Source organism: Cebidichthys violaceus, unplaced genomic scaffold (genome assembly GCF_023349555.1).
Source record: "Cebidichthys violaceus isolate CVI_PGR_0920_01 unplaced genomic scaffold, fCebVio1.0.p SCAF_19, whole genome shotgun sequence".
NCBI classification, from domain to species: Eukaryota; Metazoa; Chordata; class Actinopteri; order Perciformes; family Stichaeidae; genus Cebidichthys; species Cebidichthys violaceus.
Genome location: NW_027176361.1, coordinates 6732397 through 6756913, shown reverse-complemented (window position 1 = coordinate 6756913; position 24517 = coordinate 6732397). Strand labels below are relative to the sequence as shown.

The window sequence follows — 24517 nt, the reverse complement described above, 5'->3', positions numbered from 1 at the left end:
TGTTTGTGTGGACCTGGGACATTTTGGGGGAAAATAAGCCCTAAGAGTGCATAAAGGCACTGAAAGCATATATTTAAATTGTGTAACTCTAAACACATGATTTGTCTGGGCCTTGCGGTTTACTAAAGTTAGTTCTTGTTGTACTCTGAGGTGGCATGAAAAGTCTAAAAACACTTATGGACATCAAGGTTACCTTTAACCAAAGAGACTGAACATTGAGAGGACTGCACCATCTGCTGTGGATAGTTTGTCTTCTTAAAATGCATTTCATCCATATATATATAAATATATATATATATATATATATATATATATATATATATATAAACGTACACACGTGTTTCACCATTTCTACTTTGCGCAGTCACAAAAGCTTGTGTACAATAAGCAAACTTGTTGGACTCATCCAAAAAGAGAGAGGTGTTACTTTTGATTCTGTGTATTTCCAAACTAATATTGTCGCTTATAAAGCCATTACAGCTGACAATGACTATTATGTTTTTCTTTCTTCTTTAACTTTACCCTCTCTCTTTGTCTTGCTTATCTATGTCCCTATAACTCTAACTGACTGAGTATGGGGTGAATTTAATGATTTGATGTTAGCAGCGAAATGGGTCCTTGGGAGCTTCAACAGCTGAAAAGAGCAACCATTTGGCCGGCGGACCTGCTTGCCTCAGCACTTCTCGGCACACGTTTAAATGTTCGGCTTTCACCCGGAATGGCCCACAAGAGGGACGCCTGAAGGGGGTTGTGGGGAGGCTTGATGTTGAGGTCCTGGGGAATTGCATGGTCATTCATCACATTAATGAGTCATGTCACTTTATTTACAAAAAGGAAGACTCCCCCCCCCACCCCCCCCACCCCCCACCCCCACCCCCCATAGATGGCCCCCACTATCATGATGCAGCATTCTGTTAATGTTGGCTGAAGTTAATCGAAAAAGGCAATGTAAGAATTAATCTACAGTAGCCCAGGTAGCCGGTCCAGTCGGGCTGATTGCAGCTGAATATCACTCGGTTGTATTCTGACACCAGAGGTCCAAATTTGGCTGGGTTTTTGGGATGCAGACACGGTGCGATTCGGGCTCGGAATCAGCTCCAGTTATTAGCACTTGGGCAAGCTTTGGGCCAGTGGCGGCCCATTAATCAAACCGGTGGCAGCAGTTTGTGCAGCCAGCTGGGCCAGATTTGGGTCATGTTTTGTTGGGCGAGACAATTTTGGCTAACTTGGGAATGTAAAAGTCTTTGGTTGTTTCAGTTGTAGTTTTTTTTATAAAATCATATTTTTAGATTTCATGGGAAAGGCTCTGCTCTTTCATAACAGACAGTAGCACTTAGTAGCAGTTCATAAAAGGTTATGATGTTACATTATATTCCTGCCTGTGAACATCCAGTCAAACAGCCTTGGTATACTGGTTCTGGTTAAAACAGTTCTGCAACCACCAGCTACTGTTCATATCACGTTTGTCAACTATTATCACAAGCTTCCTCCCCCACCTGGGTTTCCCTATAAGAGCTCTGATACAGACAGCGCAGGGAGATTTAAGTAGGAGTGTGAGGATATTGGAACTATATGACATTTTCTTTGGCAAGTAAATCCAAATCTGCAATATTACCATTTCAGGGGTGAACGGATTTAAAGCACGATGGACTGATAAATTTCAGGACAGGGTGAAATAGATGAATCTCAAGTTATTTACCCTTTTTAATTGGAAATGTCTGTCACAGGGCAGCAAGCCGAGTCCTCTTCCAAGCCATTATCTGTCTGCCTTGATCTTTTGCAGGTATTTTATGGAGAGTGATGTGCTGAGTGTCAACGGTAGCTATTGAATTTATTCCTGTTGGATTTTTATAGGCTTAGAAATACAAATGCTGAGGAGTGAAAAAGCCTGCAAAAGGTCAGCTTGTTAATCACATCACTACATTTACTGTTTCACAGATTTTCACAGATGACGGCCGACTGCCATGATTTCACTGACAGAAAAGCCAAATGCTTTCATTTACTTTTAAGCTGAACTCCTAAATTTGACAACCCCCATGGTTTTTATATGATTAATCTGTCACCAGTTGAGCTTCAAATGTACTTTTGTGACTAGCTAACTAGCAAGAACTGTCACCCCGTAACAGGGGTCGGAGCTGTGTTTCCAAAAGACTTCAACAAGGTTCCTTTTAGCAAGCCCTTGGGTTTCACTCATAATTGCTCCCCAGGCCCCGTCAATAGTTTCTACCTGCTCTTGAGCTCTCATTCCCAGGCTGTCATCCTTGCTCACTGCCTGTCTGGGCCTCTGAGTGACACAGCAGCAACACTGGATGAGCGCTGTTGAAGGATAACTCTGGCTCCAAAGGAGGACACCACTGGGACACGGCCAGCGTGGTTGATGATGTCACACTGTGACAGCGGCGACTACTTCAGCTCAAAACTATTGGATGTGGCCTGCCCAGGGACTGTGAGGGTTTATGTGGGGTTGTGGACCATCGCGTATTTGCACGCGTATGTGTGTGTGAAACGCTCACTAAAATGAGATCCAAATTCATATCCAGGGAAACTGCCAAACATAATATTTTTTTTACAATGATAGTTTTGCTGTAAGCACAGAGCATTCTTGGAATCCTCACACAAAGAATCGGATGTGCCTTCTGTACCAACAAACAACTCAATGATCTCATCTCTTATTCATATACCACTATGATTCTTGACAGCTTCAACGTCTGTGCTAACAACAACAAAATATTACAACAGCCAAGTCACTCTAGTCTGCGTTTGTCACAGCAAAAAAGACAGCCAACAAAACCCTGATTTAAGCTCTAGTAGTAATACAAACGTTGCCTTCCTCTGAAGCAGTCGCTGATGTCTTTTGACCGTGACAGCACAAAAAAGGAACACTTTTTGTTTCAGTCTTCTACCCATGCGAGCATGGATCTCTGGCGACTGCACGTTGGGTCCCTGTCCACAGTGTCTAGCAGCAGCACATAAAGGCTCATTTGCACCATCTGCCAGTGGAGGTGATGGGGGCAACTCTAGTGCCAAGGGGCTATTGAAAAACTAACGTGCAGCTGCCACAATCTACCTGCTCTTCTGCTTTGCTCTCTATGGAATATGCCTTGGTTAAATTGGTCTTTAGGTGGCTTTTGAGGGCCGGCGCTGATGAAAGACTGAGACATTGTGTGCTTGCACACAGTCACAGCAGGGATTAGCACTCGTTAGCTAATGTTCTGAGCTGTTTGCTGTGACAGGAGGTTGTGGGAAAGGTCTGCTTTACTTGGAATGTGACAGCAGTTGACTGCTATACTGTATAGTTAAGCTAAATGGGCAGTTTTTCAAGGAGGAATTGTTTTTAGCCACGCTAGAGTTATGGATGAAATATCTCAACAACTATTGGATGGTTGCCATGAAATCCTGACTTTTTCTTTGGTGATGTAACTTTCCCTTCAGCACCACCATGAGGTTGACATTCTTAGTTTATTGTGAAATGCATCTCCAGCTCTCAGATAGATTGCTATGAAATCCAAGGTTCCCAGATGATGAATCTTACTGACTTCAGTATAGCGTTGTCACGAGAATTAGATGCCAACATTCAGAAAAGACAGTGTCCTGTCGCCCCAGTGAGTATAGAAAATGTGATCCCCTAACTTTTCCTCTATAGCACCACCATCAGGTTGACATTTTAGGATTTTAGTAAAATGCTCACAACTGCTAGGTATATTGTCATTGACATTCAGATCTCCTGAATGTTCATGTACGTTAGGGCCACCATCAGATCAAAATTGTAATTTCCAGTACTTAACTTTATGACCAAATAACTGCAAATCTAATGATGTTCCTATCATTATCAACATCATCATCTTCATCATCATTGTGATAATGCTCATGGACCTAGCGTTAGCTCCACCATGCTTAGTGCAGCCTCACAGAGCTGCTAGCATGGCTGTAGATCCTTCCTCTTGTTAGTGGACTGATTTCAGAGCAGAATTTGATCCAGCTGTCACATCTTTAGTTCACACTTTCCTGAACTTGCAGAAGTCGACAGTTGTAGATAAATATTGGTGTGCCAACCCTCTCTGTAAACTGCTGATGAAGGAAGGGATTTCACTTTGATGGTAATTTGAGCATGGACATTCTTCGACAAGGATGTTTCATGAGGGTTGATACTGTCCCTTCTCATCTCTCTCAAGACTTCCCACTTCCAGAAACTTCCTAACAAAGTTAGTGATCGTTGGTGCAGTGTGTCATGCTTCTGACGGTTTGATTGTTTCTGTGTTTTCACATGCAGAGGAGCGGAGAGAAAAAGAAAGCTTCATGTGTTGCTCAAGGTCCTTTTAGATACTCCCCATCCCACATCTCCCTGCACAATTAATTTTATCTTTGGGGTATTATCAAGAGGGAGCCTGGCAAAGCAGCATGACAGAAAAACGGCCCAGAACCCCGAGGCCCAGGGTGGGAATTAATCTGTTTGACAAGATCTCTCACAAACGATTTGCCTGGCTTTCCCTCAGTTGGATGTTGCCACTACCCTGCATATCGGAGGGGGTGAAGAATAAGCATGTTTCAAACATAATGCGGACTGAATCGATTGAGAACGTTGAAGTGAGCAGTGACAGGGTGTTGTTGCTGTGTTGGAAACCTAAGGAAAACATGCAGCCCTTGCAGGTCTGGGGTGTTAGGACAACCTTCGGGGTATGCCTGTTAAGTGAGCATCAGCTTTGTTTAAATCAACCATGCATCCATAATAATGAATTCCTATCATGACCAGCTGACATCATTTTCTCCACAAAGCAGAATATAGTCCTGAATCAAGCTCCCAAAAACGGTTGGCCTTGTTCTTCTCCAGCTTTCAGAGGTATTGACATCAAGCAGACGTTTGATACATTATCTGGGATGCAGAAAATTAATCAAAGTAATGATTGAATAATTATCTCAAGTGCAATTAATTAAACATGCCAATGAACTCATCTTGAACAGCTGTCCTAGCTTCACCACTTAATCACTTGTGAGAATTACCAAACACAAATGGAGGACGCCGAGTGCATGCAATAATCTCTGCAAAGTGCATTGTTTACAAACAGTAATTAATATCACACCGTGTATTAGCAGGCAAAGTGACTGCAGTGCACTTCTATAATTGTTCCGGGGAGAGTTGGGTTTCTTCTTGCCTCAGACATACCTTGTTAAGACAGGAGACAAATTATAAGACTAAATGTTGACATTACCACACTCAAGAATTCAACAAAGATTTACAATGTTTTTTTTTTATATATTCTGTGTGTTGTGGGTGCCATAGTGCCTTATTAAAATCCCCCCCCAAAAAAACATTATTCATTGCAAAATCTATGATTTAACCTACCGAATGTCATGAACACCATTAACCTGATGATTCATGTTCAACTCGATTTCTACCCACATACTGTAAAATGGATTTATTTTATGTTTCTGCCTGAGAATGTATAATAGTTCCCACTATATTTGTTGGCAAAGAACTGCCTAAAAAGTGTCAGTGAGCTCCTTTAGTGTCTCTTGAAGGGATAGGGAGTTTTTACCACACCAATGTGGTAGTCCAAGGCATTCTGCATTGAGGTAATTTTGGGCATCACATTTACGGCTTTCATGGTTCGTGGAGCTTGACTGTCACAGCGGACTCCAGGAAATGGGCTGTGTGGTTCTGACATATGAGGGATCTATCTTCCACAGACTAGCGTCTGGAAACAGGAATGAAGATTGACAACGAGTGGCACCGGCTAGCCGACAGCTTAAAAATGACCTGGACAAGAACAGTCACTAACACTTCATACATGGTTGTTTACATGAGTTCAAGTAATGGTTTACTGATTACAATAATACTGCAGATCTGCAGCTTAGTTCAGCACAATGGACTACAGTATTATGACACATTATTATTGTGTCAGTAATTGCATGCACTTAATATGGTGCTATTATCCGAAGAATATAAAATCACTGTTTGATTCTGAATGAAAAAATGGATAATTGACATACCCATTATGATTTAATATTGTTCACAGTACTGTAGAGTTCAGTGAGGACGGTACCATCAGAGAACAAGTGAGATACTATAGTAATTAAAATAAGCGAAGCAAACTGTGTTGCCTCCCTGAAGTTCATCTGAACTTTAAAATCCAGAGAAACATAGAAAATCAAATGCCTCAGAGGCAAGGTTAGCGATAATACAATACACCGGTGGAGCTTTTTCCGCCCCAGACCTTTTTGTTGTGTATTCTCTCTATACACATACAGAATGTGTATGAATTCAAAAAGACAAAGTGACTTTATTGCTGCTCAACCTAGCATACAAAGGCCAATATTGAAACACCGTATTCATGAAGGATTTAAAGAGTCTTTACTGAAAAGGAGGGAAATAAAAGTTTCCGGTAAGATGAGGGGACACAGTGTTGTTTTATTCTATCATGGCATTTTCATTTTCTTGCAAGAGCATTTCAATTGAAGAATAAACACTTCATTAACATAACACAGAGCTCGGACAATGGACATCAAATCTGCATTTAGAGCCACAGTTTCTTGAAATATAATGTCACCAACTTTATCAATTAATGTGTGGAAAAGCAATTATCTTGAATTGTGTCTTTGGCAGCAGTCTGTGGACATCAATGGAAAAGGAAATTTCCAATGAAGGATTGCGAAAGGCCTTAATCGTCCTTGTGTTGTTGCAACAAAATTGCTGAAGCCGTTGTAGTTTATTTTTGTTTTGTTTGTCATGCTTATTTTTCTGTCTGTCTTTGTATTCGTGTATTTATGTCACGCTAGTATCATACTCTTAATAGCTTCAAGGATTGCAGATTTTGACTGGGTTAAAGTAAACATTCATTTTGCAGCTTGTCGCAAGAAAAACATTCAGTCACTTTGATCATTTTATTGTTTGTCCAAGCAGAGTGCTTTGTTGGAATCGATTTCCCTCCAGTATAATTGCTGTCATGCCTGGTTTGGCTAAATAAGCCATTACACCCGAAGATACTCTGGCAAACTAAAAGGGCAGTGCTGACACTTTGCTTAAGAATATACTTTACACGGACAAAAAAAGGTTTTAGGGCATAATGCTGTACGAAGCTCTCAGAACAATTTGTGGAAGTATTAATAGGAATAACTCACACTTAGTCAAGCTGTGTCAGTTATTTAATCACATGTCTTTATTGTTTAAGGTTATTGGGTGCATTATGTACAATGTCCACCATGGTATTTGCTTTCAGTTGTCTTCTTTTCCCTGCTCTAGCTTTTCCAGTCGACCATGGCTCAGGTAACATTCGCATCATTAATGGCAATAACATTAGCTGTTACCGAATTCTGCAATATATCATATAGGTTTAAGTTGTGTGGTTTTGACAGAGTTTTACTGTAATTGAAGCACATTACCAAAATTTTGTTAAACTGTGATCATTCACTAACACTCATTGAAAGTCTTTAAAACCCCCAATTCCCTGTCAGCTATCAAGAGGAGCTTAATGTAAATGTGTTAACACAAAAGTACAAAGTTAAAAGGTTAATTTCTAGCAGTGACTAGAATTCTCTGTGCTATTGTAGCGGTGCAGACCCCCCCCCCCCCCCCCCCCCCCCCCCTCTCTCTCCTCCATTCGCTCTTACACAATTGTGTTTTTGTGTGAGTGCACACACACACACACACACACACACACACACACACACACACACACACTCATGGTACTCTCTCTCTCTCCTTCCCCTTCCTTCAGTGTACAAGTTGCAGCAGAGCCATCCATCCAAACCTTCAGACCATGAAATTAGGTTAAGACGTAAGGCTGTGAATGACACAGGTGTGGATACAAATGAGAACATCCGAATGAAGAAGTACAGATCCAAGAGTGCTGATACTGTAGTCGTTATAGGCATTCACAATTATATTTCACAGCCTTTTCCTTCATTTTATTTAGCCCACATTTCCTGCTGTGTATTAGTGGTCAAGACAGGGCATTAGCATACATGCTGGGATGCTGTGCGAATGGATATTACGAGCTCTGTCATATACCAAATCTCATTTCCCATAGAAAACTTTAAAGTCGCTCAAGCTTGCCAGCACTCTTCTGCTCCCTTGTATAAATCGGAGCAGTTCCTTTCTTTCTTTTTCCTCTTTTGAATGCATTGATATAGTCAATGCTACAGTCTTATTTTTCAATAATTTCCCCTCCATGGACGACTAAAACGAGCACAATGACAATAATTGCAGTTCCTTTCTTATGACGGTATTCATTTGCTAACCCTATGCCAGACAGAACTCTGATATTGGCCACTTTTGCTCAACCTGGGATTTTGATAATAGTGTTCTTTGCCTTATACACAACTTTTTTTTTTTTTAAATGTTGTATGCCTGTAATTGGTATAATTATAATTAGGAAAGTAAAACTAAAGATTGTGTTATTGATCGCTTGAAGGCCAATCACAATTGTTGGTTGTGGATTGAACGTGAACTCTGGCATATAAATCAGACACCAGCTTAACCATACTTGTTCCCTCACTATATAATCACAGCATTTCCTCCAATGGCACTGCAAAATGGCATTCATCATATGCTGGAAAATGTATCAATATGGAGACTGTTGCTAGGGAGACTGGGCTGTAACATATCGGCTGAATATGAGCTGCTTTTAGTCATACAGATGTAAACCGACATGGTAAGTGAATTAAAACACAACCTATTTTCATATTAATTAAGTTGTTTGTAAAAACAACTTAAGACAGCATCTGATAATTTGTAAAGTGTTCACACTGTAGTCGTGGGAGAGAGAGAGAGAGAGAGCGCAGAGCATTTTAAAGATTTAAGATATCATGTTGCCAGAAGGCTCCAAGTTAGGGCCTCATTAATTACATATGTTGATTCTGCTAGGGTTACAGAAACGTGCAGGGTTGTTGTTAGCTGATTGCACGACTATACAGCAGTTCAACTGACGGCCTTTTTGTCAAATTCTTTCAAAAGGCTTTTGTGATTTTCTTATGAGAGATACTTTGAAAGCCCCGAGCGACAAGTGAGACAAATTCAGATCTAAATTGTTTCTCTCCTGTGTTTATGACTTCAGAACAGGTGAAAAAAAGTTTTTGCCAGGATAATCCTTCTGAGGTCCCTAAAAAGAAATACAGCTGTAAAAACATGGGGAAAAGAACATTTTGCAGGTGAAAAATGTTTTTTTAATCAGGATCATTTTTCTAGGTGTTTGTTGTTATAATACTCTTTGCGGTCACAAGAGGCTGAAGCTAACAGTGTTCACCTGAGGATGAACTGAAAGGTGGGCACTACACGTCTGTGACGACTAGGTGGATCTAAGTGTAACCGCAGTATGAGCGCAGAGCACAGTGCACAGCGGTGAGCATTAGCCAGCCATTAGGGAAAAACAGAGGCTGTGGTTTCACTTGTCTTCTCACTGCAACTTTTCTCATCCGATCATGCCAGGACGCACTAACTGTCAAGTCTGTCTGCTCTGAGATGGGATCTTACTTGCATTGGGTTCTGATAAGCCTGACTAAATGCCAAGGTGGCTTGACTCGCATTGACTTCAGATCTCAGTGAGAGGTGTGGACAGCATGTGGGCACAATCCGGACGACATATCAAACATGGGTCTGGTATCATCTTCCCCACACATGGGAGTTCCTCTCCCGAGGAGAGCAAAGGGAAGAGAGGGGGAAATCCGCTGAGACTTCAGTCTGAGTCAACCCAACATTTCCCAGATCCTGCTGCAACATAAAGCTTTTAAAAAGGTTCTAACCACAAACAAATTCTGATCACTATCCAATCCAGGATGGAGCAGGTTGCTTTGAAGTGTGGACACACACATGCGGACAGAGGTGAGTTCCAATCTGGCGCGTTCGATCATCACAAAACTCACAGTGAAAAGCCAAGTGTTTCCACGGCCACAGAGACTCGCATTTGCTAAAATGCATACACAGCCTATATTAATGATCGGAATTGTGAGTGCACTTCATTAGGAAGTAAGTCGAGACCAATTAGTTAAAGATGATTACATAATGGCAAGTCAATAAAGGTGTGTTTTTGGGAGTTGTATAAAATGGTGGTGGTAATTTGGCAAGCCGCTCCAAAGTGCACAGGCCTTTCCAAAGAGCATTGATGGAAAACACCCAATAAATCTAGAGTATGGAACAGCAGGCCATAATAGTGTATTCTCTGTATAGTGGATAATTGAAGCTCTTCTCTCAGTGTTCAATTTTTTTATTTTGCCAACAAGACAAACAATCACAGTGCTGTTAAATCATCAACTTCATCATCAAAGTGCTGTAGAAAGGGCCACAGCTTTTGAAAGCATCCACATACAAAGCTGATAATGTGAGAGCACCATATTGACCATATTGCTTTTACTATAATAGGTATTGACCTGTGCATCAGTGAGGATCTGCTGATGTCTGCAGTCCTTCAAATTCCAGTTCAAACATGAAAAGTTTCTACTCCAGTCACCATAGGTCTACATTGATACAAAAGACTGCTGAGCATTTAAAAGGAAATTAAATTTGTGCAATGGTGAATGTGATATCAGCTGAATCAGATTTTGATTGATAGGCCCAGAGGGACCATGTGGGGTGCATGAAAGGGAGTGTCGAGAATGAATTTGCCAACTAATGATCCTTTCTGTTTTTGAATTATGTTTAACCTGGGTATTCGAGATAGCATGACAGCGAGAAGGAAGGGGTGGCGGTGTGAGTGGAATTGGAATGCCAATCAAAGAAAACAAACCCTACACACTACAGCACAGGTTTACCTAATTGCTTCAGAAGGCTTCGGTACATTCGAAGGGGCTGATCACAACGAGACGTGTTGCTAGAGACGCGTCACCAGCAATGTGTGTGTCAGCAAATCCATTGTTTTCCAACGTTTCGGCGCGCCTGCCGAGCACTGCTCTCTTGTGCCACACGTCTTGTTTTTTTTGCGGTAAAAAGATGTGCAGAAAAGATAAAAAATTCTCAAAATTTTGGCATCAGGCGTAGAATCTCCCCGCTCTTCAATGTCACACTTAACACAGAGCATGTTTGAAGTGGCTGTGCTTATTGCAACGCGTGAATATACATTATGAACAAAGATGCATGAACAACATGGTTCTATTCAAAGCCTTACATGTGGGGTTAGTAAGAAATGAAGACTTAAGTGGCAAATCAGCTCATTTAATGTGCTAACTGTGCTTGCCTGCACACACATACTCTCTCACACACACACACACACACACACATAATACATAAGCACTTGTAGGATGTAAAAGGGTCAAGTGGTATTCAATGTGTATGATGGAAATTCCTGACGCTAGCTAATATTCCCTGATGTGTTCTTTTTATTTGCATACCGGGTGCTGCATCAGCCAGCTCCTATTGTCAGAGCTTTCTATTTGAATGTCAACACTATTATTACAGCAGGTGATGCAACAGCAGGTGTCTCTCTGCCTGTCTGTCTCGTATCCTCTGTCTGTCTTCTTGTCTTTGTGCCTCTCTCTCTCTCTCTCTCTCAGCCTCTTCTGCTCTCCTTCCCTCAGTTTTGTTTAACAGCTATCATTATGTGTCTGCCAAATACAATCCACTTGGAATCCACTATTTCTCCCCTTTGCAAGCGTCTCTATTTTTATAGGTTTGACATTCTACCACTCTTCCCCACTCACTCTGACTGTAATGGGTGAAACGGAGAAAGCTCCTTGTTGCTGTCTTGCCTCTCGTTTCTTATTGTTTACAGCCGAAGCCTTGACAGTGTTGCTTCAGACTAGCTTGGGGAAAATGGACACTTTGACATTTCCCACCCTGAAATGTGGCAGCGCATGGTATTACTAGTAAACACTGTTCATTACTGCCTTGACAGCTGATGACCAAGATGCAACCCTCCTGCACCTGCCTCTGTCAAGACTGCACACAAACAGGACTTTCTAACTTAAAGATGTTCAGAGCGATCAGAGCTGAGAGGCGGTGCTCTTTTCTATTTTCTTATCCTGTGCTCTCCGGTCTCCTCGTCCTTACTTTCAACCATGTAATCAAGTGCACTTTATTGCTGTCATGTCTGCATAGGGCTGACTATATTTTCTGATGTTGAGAGACTTCAGAAGTTTGGAAAAGAGATTAGATCTCTTAGAACACTGACAAGAATCTGACTTGTAGCCATAGTTTTATAATGAGGGACCTCACCGAACAAAAAAGGTGAAATCAATTTGTCTGCGACATCTATCACTAAAATATATATCCTTAAGGTTCGCATCAAGTCTAAATATCCAGTCAAAAGCGGAGGAGCTTTCAGGATGAGTCAGTCAAATATTGAATGAGCTTGTGAAATAGAATTGTAAAACTGGAAAAAAAAAATTCATGTCTTTGGAGTATGTGTTCTACTAAATGATAAAGACACCATCTGCAATCATGACATCGCTGTAAAAGGCTCATTTTGATCATTTTCATAGAATTTAGCTCCAGGTCAGGTGCTTCCGTACTTCCTTATTCAAACTGAATCTTTAATTCAATGCTCATTCATTACGGCAGAGCTTTTCTTCAGTTTGTTCAGTATGCCGTTTTAAGTCAGCATTGATTCGGCAAGCACTTTTTAATGAATCTGAAGTGGTCTGAATTGCTAAGAGACTATCACTCCATTATTTACAAGAGGGAGTAAGGTGATTTCATTTCCCCCTACATTTCAATCTGCCCCTCCACAGAGGTACACAGCTGTTTGCTATGCATTAAGGAACACTGTCGGATTCAAAACATGACTAAAGGATTCCAAGGTAAATTATGTTTTATGGAAGTTTTAGTGAGATTGATTTATGGGTATATTGAGAGATTGTAAAAAAACACTGAATCCCGACTTTTCATATTGTAAAGATAAGACCTTGTCTTGTGGTGGACGGATCCAGCTTTTTACAGTTTACAATGAGATAGATTTTGTGTTCATTGTTTGGTAATCCAGTTGGAGACATCGATAGAGAAAAGAGAAAACAACAATATTTGAGTCAGGATAAATACTGTATCATCAGCATAATGCAAATACAGAAAAACAATGTTCCTGCAAAAGAAAAAGTGAAGCCTTATGGTTCCCCTAGAATATAAATGTTATGTTGAGTTTGGTTATGTTTAACCAATTGAGGGGATAAAATGAGTTGTCAAACATTTCATTGTGAGATGATCTGTTCAGAACCTTGATTTGAGTGAGGCATCTGAATTTGAAATGAAGAAATATGAGGGAATTTTCAGCAAAAAGTAAAAATTAGCAAATTGGATTTCTAACAAGCCACGACTCCAAAAGCTGTAGAACTGAGACTTGTACAGTTGTTGTACAAAAACAAAAATAACATAATCTTCATTTGGAGTGGCCGTATTGCTTTTCATCTTAATTACATGTCCCCCCATTAAGAGGACACATTGATATCTGGATAATCCAATATAGATTTATTTTCTTCTGGAACAGATTATTCAGCATAGTTTATTAGACTTGGTCAATAGTATTGACGGTCCTGACAGATGTAGTACCCAAGGCTACCCTGCTGAAAGGCTTGAGCATTATAAACACTGTATTAAAATTAAAATCATATATACAACACAAAAATCACAATTACACTTTGTGTGTCTATGTTGCTTACTCTGTAATGTGTATAAATCACGTACACAACATGTTCAGATGAGCAAAATATGAGCGTTAATCAGGAAATGATACATTTATGGATGAGTTTTGAGATTTAAATAATAGATTTGACCATGAATCACTTGACACTCATGAGCCAATGATGTAACCAATCAACAAAGTGCATTGTTGGAGTCATCCACAGCCAAACATGATTCAGGGCCCCTGCAAGTGCAGGATGTGGTCAGAGAATATTCCATGGTGATGATTTTGATATATGAGAGTAGACAATTGGACAGCTTGCATCTTTGTTGCATTCATTCATTCGAAAGAAGTGAATTGAGCATAATTATAGGTCTTCAACAACATAAGATATATGAATTTTCATATTGTGAATCAACTTGGCATTCATTTCTACCAATGACTCGGGAGCTATAAATTTCAAGTTATAAATTATTATATATGCTGTCGTTTCACCTTTGACATCACTAAATAGACTTTTTCACATTCCTGATTTATTACATTCGTCTTTTTAAAGAACAAAGACATGGTATGCAATGAACGTACACAGTGTAAGTAAGATACATCCACAGGTTATTGTGTCTGTATGATTATCTGGTCCAAAATTACCCAAGATTATGCACATATCATATCATCTCACAGTTTTACCCTTGAAAATATATGCCCAACCAGTGCATATGCTATAATGTTTGACACATGAGTTTCATCACTGTGGAGATATGGAAATCATTTTTGCCAGAACTAAGCATTTTAATGACAGCCACTAATATCATTCATATCTGCAAAATTTCCAGTTCACTGGCTGAATATTCTCATATCCGGTGGGACTGTGAACGCCACTTTTTCTTCCCAAAGAGGCAACAGCAATATTGCGTGTCTTTTGAGTATATGCAAAGCATATCCCATTTTCCTTCAACAGCGCTCACTCAGAGCAGCCATGGCAAATATCATTAAATGCCCTGCTAACACCCTACCCCTTCCACACGCTCACACATCTACACAAACAAACAGATGCACAAAACCACCTCTCCCCTCTCTCTACCCATAACCCCCCCCCCCCCCCCCCTTCTTTTTCTTCCTGGCTATCACTCAGTGGCAGTGCGCGGGGGAAAGGGAGTGCATTGATCTGCCAAAGTGAGCAGCCATTTCACAGGGCGAGTCAGCGCGGCGCTCCTGTCCCTGAATGGGAATTGCTCATTTCACCTGGTCGCCTTGCCTTTAGCAGACTAGTGGGGAGTCGCGCCAGAGAGGGACAGAGGGACGGGGGGGGGGGGGGGGAGGGAGCGCGTGAGTCGGGGCGCCCCGGTCAGGGCTTGGCAGGCGGCAGATAAGAGCTCCTCATGCTGCTCCTGCATGCACTTACCACTGCTGCTGGAGCTCAGCCTCTCTCTCTCTCTGTCTGTCTCTCACACACACACACACACACACACACACACACACACACATACGCATAGCTTTTCTTCACACATGTGTGGAACTAATAATAACTTTGCCGTTCTGGTGAGTCAGCCTTCTTTCCTCAGGCAAGGATAAAAGTAAAACATGGCGCCTTTATTGAGTCTGAAATCACTAACTGTGGAATTCCCAGAACAGGGTTTTAGCTCAGCCTGTATTCCATTCACTGCCAAGACGCCATGTGTCCACAAGATCTAATATTGTGTCCCAAGCAGTTGCTGATGGACTGATAAACAAGCCAGTAACTATTTATGACATTTACATGGACAACATACAGCATAGGAAATATGTAGTTCTGAGGATCAAAAGAGTCGTAGGTGAATAACTTCGACCATTTGCATTTTAATATGGACTGTGTGTTTTTACATGAATCGATCCGGTGACAAATTTAAATGTTCAACATGTTCCGAAATAATGTGACGTTGCCAATTGTATGCTTTATTTCCAACATGAGATATTTCACATACCAGCCTTGTCGTTTTGCAATTAACTTTATAAACATATATTACTAATTTGCTCTGAAGGCAACACAATATTTGCTTGGTTTCTGTTCACATGTAGTTTGTTTTCTTTTTCCCAATAAGTGCTGCATTTGTGCACTGCATGCAATGTTTTACTTGCATTCAAAACGTTTACACATTTTTCATTTCTTTTATGCTTGGTAACAACAACAATTTCATCTTTTTTTTTTTTTTATGAAATATATTTCTTAGCTAACATTCGTCAACATGAATATTGGTTGCATTTTGCAGGTTGCATATACGTTAAATGCTCTTCATATTCATTAATGGCATTGAATATATTTGTGTTTGTGGTTACTCACAGAATTGACAAAATGGCAGTGTCTCTATTCAGCTGGGGCAGAGATGGAAAAGACGGATATCGCAAAACCTCATCATATAAAATCCCCTTGGCCTGATAGCAGAATTAAGGGGAACTATGCGGGAGTTATCTTGTTGTAACTTGGATGAACCAACCATCATTTGTCATAATTGCTTCAGACTTTTTATTCTCAACACATGTTTGGCCTTTTTTGAGATTTATGCTGTTTTGTCAACATATGTCAACTAAATCTGTCTCTGCCAAACTTAACCTGCATATAGGTGGAGCCTTCAGCCCTCCGGTATCTGGCTCACCTCTCCGCCAGTGACCCCCTACCCCTCCACCTCCCCATCATTCAAGTGTCCGAAACACATTCCATCCAGCCACTCCATTCCCCTACTTCATCCTTCACATGTTCTCAAATTTATTTCTCCCTATCTCTCTACCCTGACCAGCCCACTTCACTCCCTCCCTCCATCTAGCCTATCTCTCTGCTGCTCTCCTTGCTCAGTGACAGTCTCATCACACTCTATCAATCAGGCTTGTGAGGCCTGGGCGCAGTGCAGCACAGCATCGCACAGTCCTAGTCTGGTCCCATCAGTGCCAGTCAGTCTCCCTCACTCTCTCAGTCACTTTAAAAAGGTTTAGGTTGCCAGATATAGTCTGTTTCCCCTGCCCCATCGCAGGAGATGGGAGGGATTGAGCTGGAGTCAAGATTCAGTTTAGCACTTGATTTGATATCACTTGATATCTGGGACTATGACTCTGTCCTGTCTGGAAACTCAAAATATAAACTCCTTCTTTTAAACAAAGAAGGATTATTTGGACCCACGATCAGCTGTAACCCTTGGCTTAAGAATTTATAGGCATTAAAAAAAAATAACGCAGCATGTGTGCGCCCTTGATTCGTCGCATGGAATTTAAGCGCATGGGAAATGAAGCAAAACCGAGGTCAGAACATTCTTGTACTACACTCATCAGCTATTCTTTTCAGTGTCTTACCTGCCGCAGGCCTCATCCTGTGGTTGACGTCTCAGGAAAGAGAACTGCATAAATGAGAAAGACAGAGAGGAAGAGGATAGGGATGAATAGCTTCATCAGCCTGTCTATGAAGTACGCAGCAGACATTTCTGTACATGTATTACAAACAGCAAGGAACGCTTGATAAGAAAAAAGCACCAATTAAGTTTACTGTACAGTATTTGGTGTAAAACTCTTATTTTTCTGTTCATTTTAATTAGTTAATTTCTCAGCACCATTATTGGACATACATAATATAGAGTAAAGACATACAGGATACTTGTTTCCCAACCAAATTTCAGTTGAAGGAACAGAAAATTGCATGTGCAGTAGAGAATGACTTCACAACAGTTATCGATTGGCTTTGTGAATTATAATGAAAACAAGTGTAATTACATTTTCCTTTAAGTAGCACAACAAATTAGGCTTGTGAGTTATTCTGGAAGCGAAAGAGGGGGAAAAGAGTCTTCCATTTAATGTGTTGGGATTTTCTCAGGCTATTTTCTTGCTAAATGCATTAGCAGATGCTGCTGTGCCCATACAAGCCTGTGGTCTAATATTCGTGTAAATGATTAGCTACTTATTTAACCAACAGAGTGAAATGTGCTTTGGGTGGTTACAACAAAAATGAATTGGGGATACACATTTTTTTTTTTTTTTTTAGCTTCAGTGCGTGAGCTTTAATTTGACTCATTATCTTTAAAATATTATTGTAGGGCTTTATGGCAGTCAAATGAATATTAGCAGTTATGATTATGAACGTCATGAATACAGTAGTCTGTCTGCCAAACACTTCTCATTTGTGCTAAATCATTGTCAATTTTCTGTGTGTGGCTGCTTTTTATGTAAAAGCAGAAAGCAAACTAGCCAACTGGATATTTAGTTGCATTAAAAGGTCTTGATGGGCCTTGGTGGAAACACGTTCTTTTTATTTAGAGTTTTAGACTCCTAACGTGTAAGTGACAGGGAAACATAATTATCCAGGTGAGCAATCTTCAATCTGACTTCATCAGTGGTGTTTTTGCTAAGTTCCTTGTTATCGGCTTTCTCTCTATACACCCTGTTCATGCTAATGAATCCACAAATTAAATTGTAGAACAGAGGAATATTAGGGCGCCTGCCGTTATGATGTGGCGAGGAATACTCAATTAGGCTGGTTTTGGCCCCCGTAATTATTACATTATAGCTAAGATAAGTGTTCAATGGCAACACAAGCTTTGATGGACTCCATTCTGTAACAAAGGCAACGGGTGAGCAAAGACAAAATGCCAGAACAGAAGAGCAAAGGGGAAAAGCAAAAAAAAAAAAAAAAAAGCGAGTGAGAAAGTGACAAGAAAGCTATCGCACGGGAGCTCCTGTCTGCAGAAGCCATATTTCATTACACAGCACCAAAGCTTAGGAGGCAATCAAGCATATTTAGCCATCCTCGCCCCCCCCCCCCAAAGCAATTATTACTCCCCAGTTTTTTACTGTGCTTTGCCATGGGGAAAATGAACCGCAGTACTTATCAGCTCAATGCATACACAAGTGACTGGGGTGGAGGACATATGCATGTGTGTGTGTGTGTGTGTGTGTGTGTGTGTGTGTGTGTGTGTGTGTGTGTGTGTGTGTGTGTGTGTGTGTGTGTGTGTGTGTGTGTGAGAGAGCAAGGGCATGCTTGGACGCTTTGTTTATGTTTTGGGGAGGTGTTGGAGGGGAGGGCCGTCATGAGCTGACCACTAGTGAGCAATAGGTTACCTTTCTCATTCCCATTAGCTCGGTGACATCAGCACATTTAGGGGCAGCAGGCGGAGCGAGTGGAGATACAGAGATAACCATAAACATGTCACCAAAAATGCATTGTTATTTGCATTCATATTGGAAAGAGCCAAATTGATGTGGGGTCAAACAGGGAAGGTGAGGGTTTATGACCTGTGCATAGCTCTGCTGTCAGCGGCTCTGATCTATCGGACCGGCCAGCCTTGTCAGGCTTTACGCCTGATTATATTATCATGGCTGACAATCAATGCGAATGAATGATCGCTCATCCGCAAAGGGGAGTCGAATGAATAAAGCAGAATGCAAACAGGAATCTAGTGAACGGGATTGCATCTCACAACTTGTGAGTGATCTGGTTAAGTGCTGCATTGCATGCCATTGCAACTAAATGACACTTTCAAAATACTTTGGCTGTTTCTTGCTCTTTTGTTCAGTCTGCGTGTTTTTTGAAATATAATCTAGCAGTAATAGAGTGAAGCGGCAGAACTGTGAAATAAAAAAAACAAACATACTTCACTATTCTGTGGGTTTTGAGCAGCTAATGTGCCCTCATTTGGGTGCCACAGCCGCCAACTGCAGCATTAGTCCCCATCTGGGGACTTGTGTTTTGGTGAAAGTGCTTCTCCATTTGTGAGACTCTCCAGTTCTGGGCATCCTCCCCAAGCCCATAACTCAACGTCCCTCTATCACTCCCATGCGACTGGCTGTCATAATCATCAGCATTATGCTACCTCAATGGGCCTGATTTACAAGTCTGGACATGGCACCAGCTCTGCGCAAAGCGGTAAACATGAAGCTGTTTGCTCCCGCCAAACCTATTTCTCCTTGCTGCATTTAATGGGGAGGAGAGGACAACAGAAAAGTAGCTTTTATGAACTATGATTTGTTTACAAGACAAACATGTCTTTGATTTTGTTAGAAAATCTCAAATATAAGCTGATTCTTTTCAGAATTATTCATATAAATGTATACATTTTAATTATTTTATAATTAAGTAAACACCGTTCAAAAAGAGGATAAAATTGATATGAATTGTGGAAGCTGTAGTGTGTGCCCTTCATAATTAACGTGTAACCCGAAGGGCCAATATATTAGTTTTGAGAAACATAGGATGGATAACATAAACATTAATTAAATGTCCCACCTTCACCAAAGACATTTTTTTTTAATGTACCATTAGTTAGCCAATAACATAATTAATACATAATTAATATGCAGGACATGTTGCACCCAGGTTTCTCAATCATGGCAGTATTTACTACATTTTACAAAATAAAATAGTGACTGAAATATTCACCCTTGTTTATATATGTTTTGATTAATAAGTACAATGGAGGCTATGTGAAAATGATTGTTCCATTACGGAATTGGAGTTTGAACAATGAACACCATCATCATACATTGCTTGTATTTTGTCTCTTTTAATTAATTCTAAAATAAGTTGAACCAATTCAATATGATCATATTTTGACACACTGGGGGGAGGGAGTTACAAGAGGATGGTCAAAGAAAATATATATATATTTTTTTTTAACACAGTCCCTTAATTTTGTAATATATCTCAAATATAATAAGTACTATATATGTATCTATATATGTAGTTGAAAATTGAAAAAAGTAATGTATGCAATGTCAATGAAACATGATCACATTGTATGTATGTGTGTGTGTCTATATATATTTAATCTGCATAATATGCGGTATCTATAGACCGTCTCACATTGCTTTTTGATATTGAAATATGGCGTCTTAATAAATGTATTTGGACTTTGATCATACTTTTTTCACCTTGAGGCAGCAGCTGGTGCTTCCCCTAACCCTCTCACTCATTCCATAATATTATATTAGTCCATATTCATCCACATATTGTGCCTGCTAAGTGATAGGCCACATAAATCAATTTTTATATATACACACACAATAACTGTTATATGCGGCTTCCAAAGCGCCTGCTGATAGCTGCCATTTCTTATCACTCCAGCTGAATATAGCGCCGTTATGAAGGCACTTTCGCTTGCTGTCTAAATGGAAGAGACTGAGAGAGAGGGAATGCATTTTTGTTCAAATTACTTAAGCTTCCTACAAAGCTCTCTGTAAAGCTGCATGGTTATGAAAATTCACTGAAAAGAGAAGGGAATCTTGATGACAGAGAATCACCTATATGCCTGTGGATTTTTCTCATTATGCTGTGCGCAGACACTGTGATTCCCTGGCTCATGTACTGTGTTTTATTTTGTACTTACAATGAACTCATGCTGGTAAATATAACCAGGAAGCCCCGAAAAAACAAACATGCAGCTGTCTTTCAGGAGAGGTACTAATATCAGTCAAGCAACATCCAGATTCTTCCTGCAATCACTCAGTAATAGGTTCCGTGAATAGACTCTGTCCCTCCCAGCTTTTACCAACATGGTGAGAGAAAATCTGCCATCTGTGGTGTTAATTTGAAACACCTAATGCATATGCTAATCAGCCATGTATGTTTTTGCTCTTGTTGAGTTGTGGGCTCAGCCCGAACATTTGCGAGGATCCCGTAGTTAATGAACTAAGCTGAAATGAGCTCTCATAACTGTGAGGTGAAATCACTGGAAACACCGAGCCCATGTCCTCCATCTATTTCGCTCATAAGGTTCCAGCAAAGGGAGGATTCGATTTTTTCTCCAAATGGCATCAAGCATGGGTGTAACGATAGTAGAAGGAGCCCATCGGCGGACAGTGTGATGTCGTGAGAGCATTTGATAGGCAACAGCACAGCAGGAGGAAGAAGAGAGGAAGTGGCATTCAAGACTACAGAGCCAAGAGACACTTTCTCTTTCACTCTCTTGCTCCCAGTGCCAGAGCCATGGGCCGCTGCACAGACAGATGGCGTGGAGGTGTGTGTGTGTGTGTGGTGCGGGGCGTGTGTGTGTGTGCACACGCAAGTGGTGGGTGGTGACGCCATTCGGCTTTGTGCAAGAGTGAGCGATGGAGTGCGAGAGATATAAGGGGAGAAAATGAAGGAGGGAAAAGCACTGCAGAGGTGTGTGTGTGTGTGTGTGTGTGTGTGTGTGTGTGTGTGTGTGTGTGTGTGTGTGTGTGTGTGTGTGTGTGTGTGTGTGTGTGTGTGTGTGTGTGAGCGGTGACTATCTCATGCAGCCATTAATCCACATGCATTTTTTTTTTTTTTAATTCCACGTCCAAATAGCTTGTGTACTTCATTACAGCAGCAATAAACGTGCCGTTGTGCTGTCACTTTGCTCTCGCCTGTCATACTGTGCAGGGTAGACATGTAAGGGACCTCTCCTGATGACTGGAGGCACACCTACTAAGAGCTGTGAGGAGGAGCATTCCGTATTGACAGACTGCCATCTACTGGATTTTATTATAATTTCAATATATACTATTTTATCACCATGACTCTTCTTGAATACAGTACATGCATACATGTATTTTTATGCACATATCTAAAGCTTCACAGACAGAAATACATTCTCGTTTCTTAGTTCATTCACGTTTGGTCTGATGGAGACCTTCAAAGGTAAAATGAGTATCTTTTTTTAGTAGGCTTGTTCTAGAAATGTGTCTGCACATAAGAAAGTGATTAAAATCCACAGCATTGTTTACTTCAATATTCAGCAAGTTGAATTTGCAACTGAGGAGATGTACTCTGAGATAAGCTAACAGCACTGCAACCTGTATTTATTTTAAAGAATAATCCTAAAAAAGTGAATTTAGTTTGTGGTAAAAATTAACCAGAGGCCAGTGATAAAGACACATTTCCATTTAATACCCCATGTAAATCTATAATGCTATAGCAAATAAAAGCAAATGGAAGCCAATCACTTTCATGATGGGAGGTAAACTGCACTGCCTCAGACGGAGTCCCTTTAACGGGCAAACGGTGATGCACAGCACCATCTTGTGGTCGTAATACACCGAATAAAGGTTGACATAACGCCCTCATTTGACTGAAAAATAGCCAAATGTATGAATCTGATTATTAAATATATCCAGGATATCAATCAACAGTTGAAACAACTCAAAGTTTGTGTCTGAAGGAAATGTAACATTTCTCTTTCATTCCTATTGAGGATTGTACTCATTTGCAGAGGTTTTACTTGAGTGGATTATAACACTTGATTTTTCCCGTGTGGATGTTTACCACATATATTTGCTACACCATGAGGAACAGTGTAATTAATCACATCCATAAGCTATTGTTAATGCTATTCGTATGCACATGTGCCAGTATTTGTGTGCTTGACAGTGAGATCTTGTAATGCATTTCAAAAGGCACCAGAACCATTAACTGTCACGCGACTAATGAGCAGCCCGTGAGCAGTTAACGGCCATGAAATATGCACCGCACTTAAATGCCTCATCCATAGTGCCTTGAGTTAAATCCATGCATTTCATTAAACACACACGGTGGCTCGGCTCTGCTGCTTTGCAGAGGAAATACAATGACTCGTCTCTGCTCGTGTCCTAATAATCACTTTAGCACTGTAATGTTGGAGAATTAGCACGTTTGTTACCACAAATTAGGGAAGGTTATGGATTCGGTCCCGCAGCTTATCCTCTGAACTGAACCTGCTGATTCACAGAGCAAAACGTTGCAGAAGTACGGACTGTATTTAAGGAAGTCATTTGGAGGTTATCATAAGTTGTCACTAATCATTTAATATTGTCTTTTTTTTTTGTATATTCCTGGTCTACTATGGTCAGTACTTCAAACTCTAATCCTGTCTGTTTGTGGCTTAGTAAAGATTCTCCCTGGGAAAGCGCTAGCTGCTATCTGACATGAAACAGATTTGATCCGTTTTCTAGCGCATATCTGTCTTTTTCAGACAGGCGGTTTTCAAAAGAAATATGTCAGCAGTCTGGGGATTATGCTTTTTTTTTTGCTAATCACCAAAGGACCCAACCTGCCTGACATTTCTTTGGTTCAACAATGCAGTGCACAGAGCAGAAGTCCTTTCCCATTTAGATGCTTATTTTTGATCTTCCTTTATTCTCGTCGTGTCGGCACAATCAGATGTATTAACCATTAACTTCACACTCCGCCGAGTTACATGATTATCTCGTGCAAATGAAAAGTGATTTAGCAGAAAAAAATAAAGCCGAAGATGGACTAATTTCACAACCCGTGTTCTACGGGTGTTGAGCGAACAGACTCATCACCATTCATCTAGAGGTTCTCTCCGAAGAGCGAGCACGAGGAGTTGGCACTGTTTACTCTGTTGGGGGATAAACCGTCTATCAAAGCATCCTAAAGGTGAATATTCGGTAAACAGTTCCCCTCTCAGTCCCGACTCCCGACAGCACTTCCACACACAGGACACACACTGCACTGCTTGTGTTAAAAAAAGAATGTATAATATACTTTAGAATACTGTACTTGATTCTATATGCCGTAAATGCATTTTAAGAGGGCTTTTATGCCCTGACTCAGGCCTCACAGGCAATTCTTACTTCTATGCAGTGTGTGTGTGTTTGTGTGTGTGTTTGATAACCGGCTGATGTTGAGAGCGCTCAAGTGTAAGCACACAACATGTGGGATGAGCGTGATGGATTCCTAGTATCGTTGGTAGTTATTTGTGGCGTGCCTATAACCACTATTCCCCAGCCACAGCTTATTGCAGGGTGAAGCTGAGCGAGATATATTCTGAGGCTGGCATAAAGCCACTGGACTTTGTAATAATTCATTGGCTAAAAAGCCCTGCATGTACTCACCGTGCAATATTTATACCCCGCTGAATGTGTTTTCCTCAGCTACATCATCGCACAAGCCCTGGGCAGGGATTTTCTCCTCCGAGAACAGATTTTAGTGTTTCAGGCCCCAGTTAAATCTGGGAAACAATCCTCTGAATTTCTCCCAAAATCACATTTTGTCCGTTTAGAATGAT

At 40.7% G+C, this 24517-nt stretch overlaps 1 protein-coding gene across 33 annotated transcripts in view; it reads right to left on the bottom strand.

Annotated features, from left to right (window-relative positions):
• Nucleotides 1-24517, bottom strand: part of LOC137874609 (receptor-type tyrosine-protein phosphatase delta-like) — a 333500-nt gene that overhangs the window by 178092 nt on the left and 130891 nt on the right. For all 33 annotated transcript variants that reach the window (XM_068713389.1, XM_068713393.1, XM_068713391.1 and 30 more), the window contains exon 7: nt 16857-16900. The gene's annotated coding sequence lies outside the window, so the exon portion shown is untranslated. The remainder of the gene's footprint in view (nt 1-16856; nt 16901-24517) is intronic.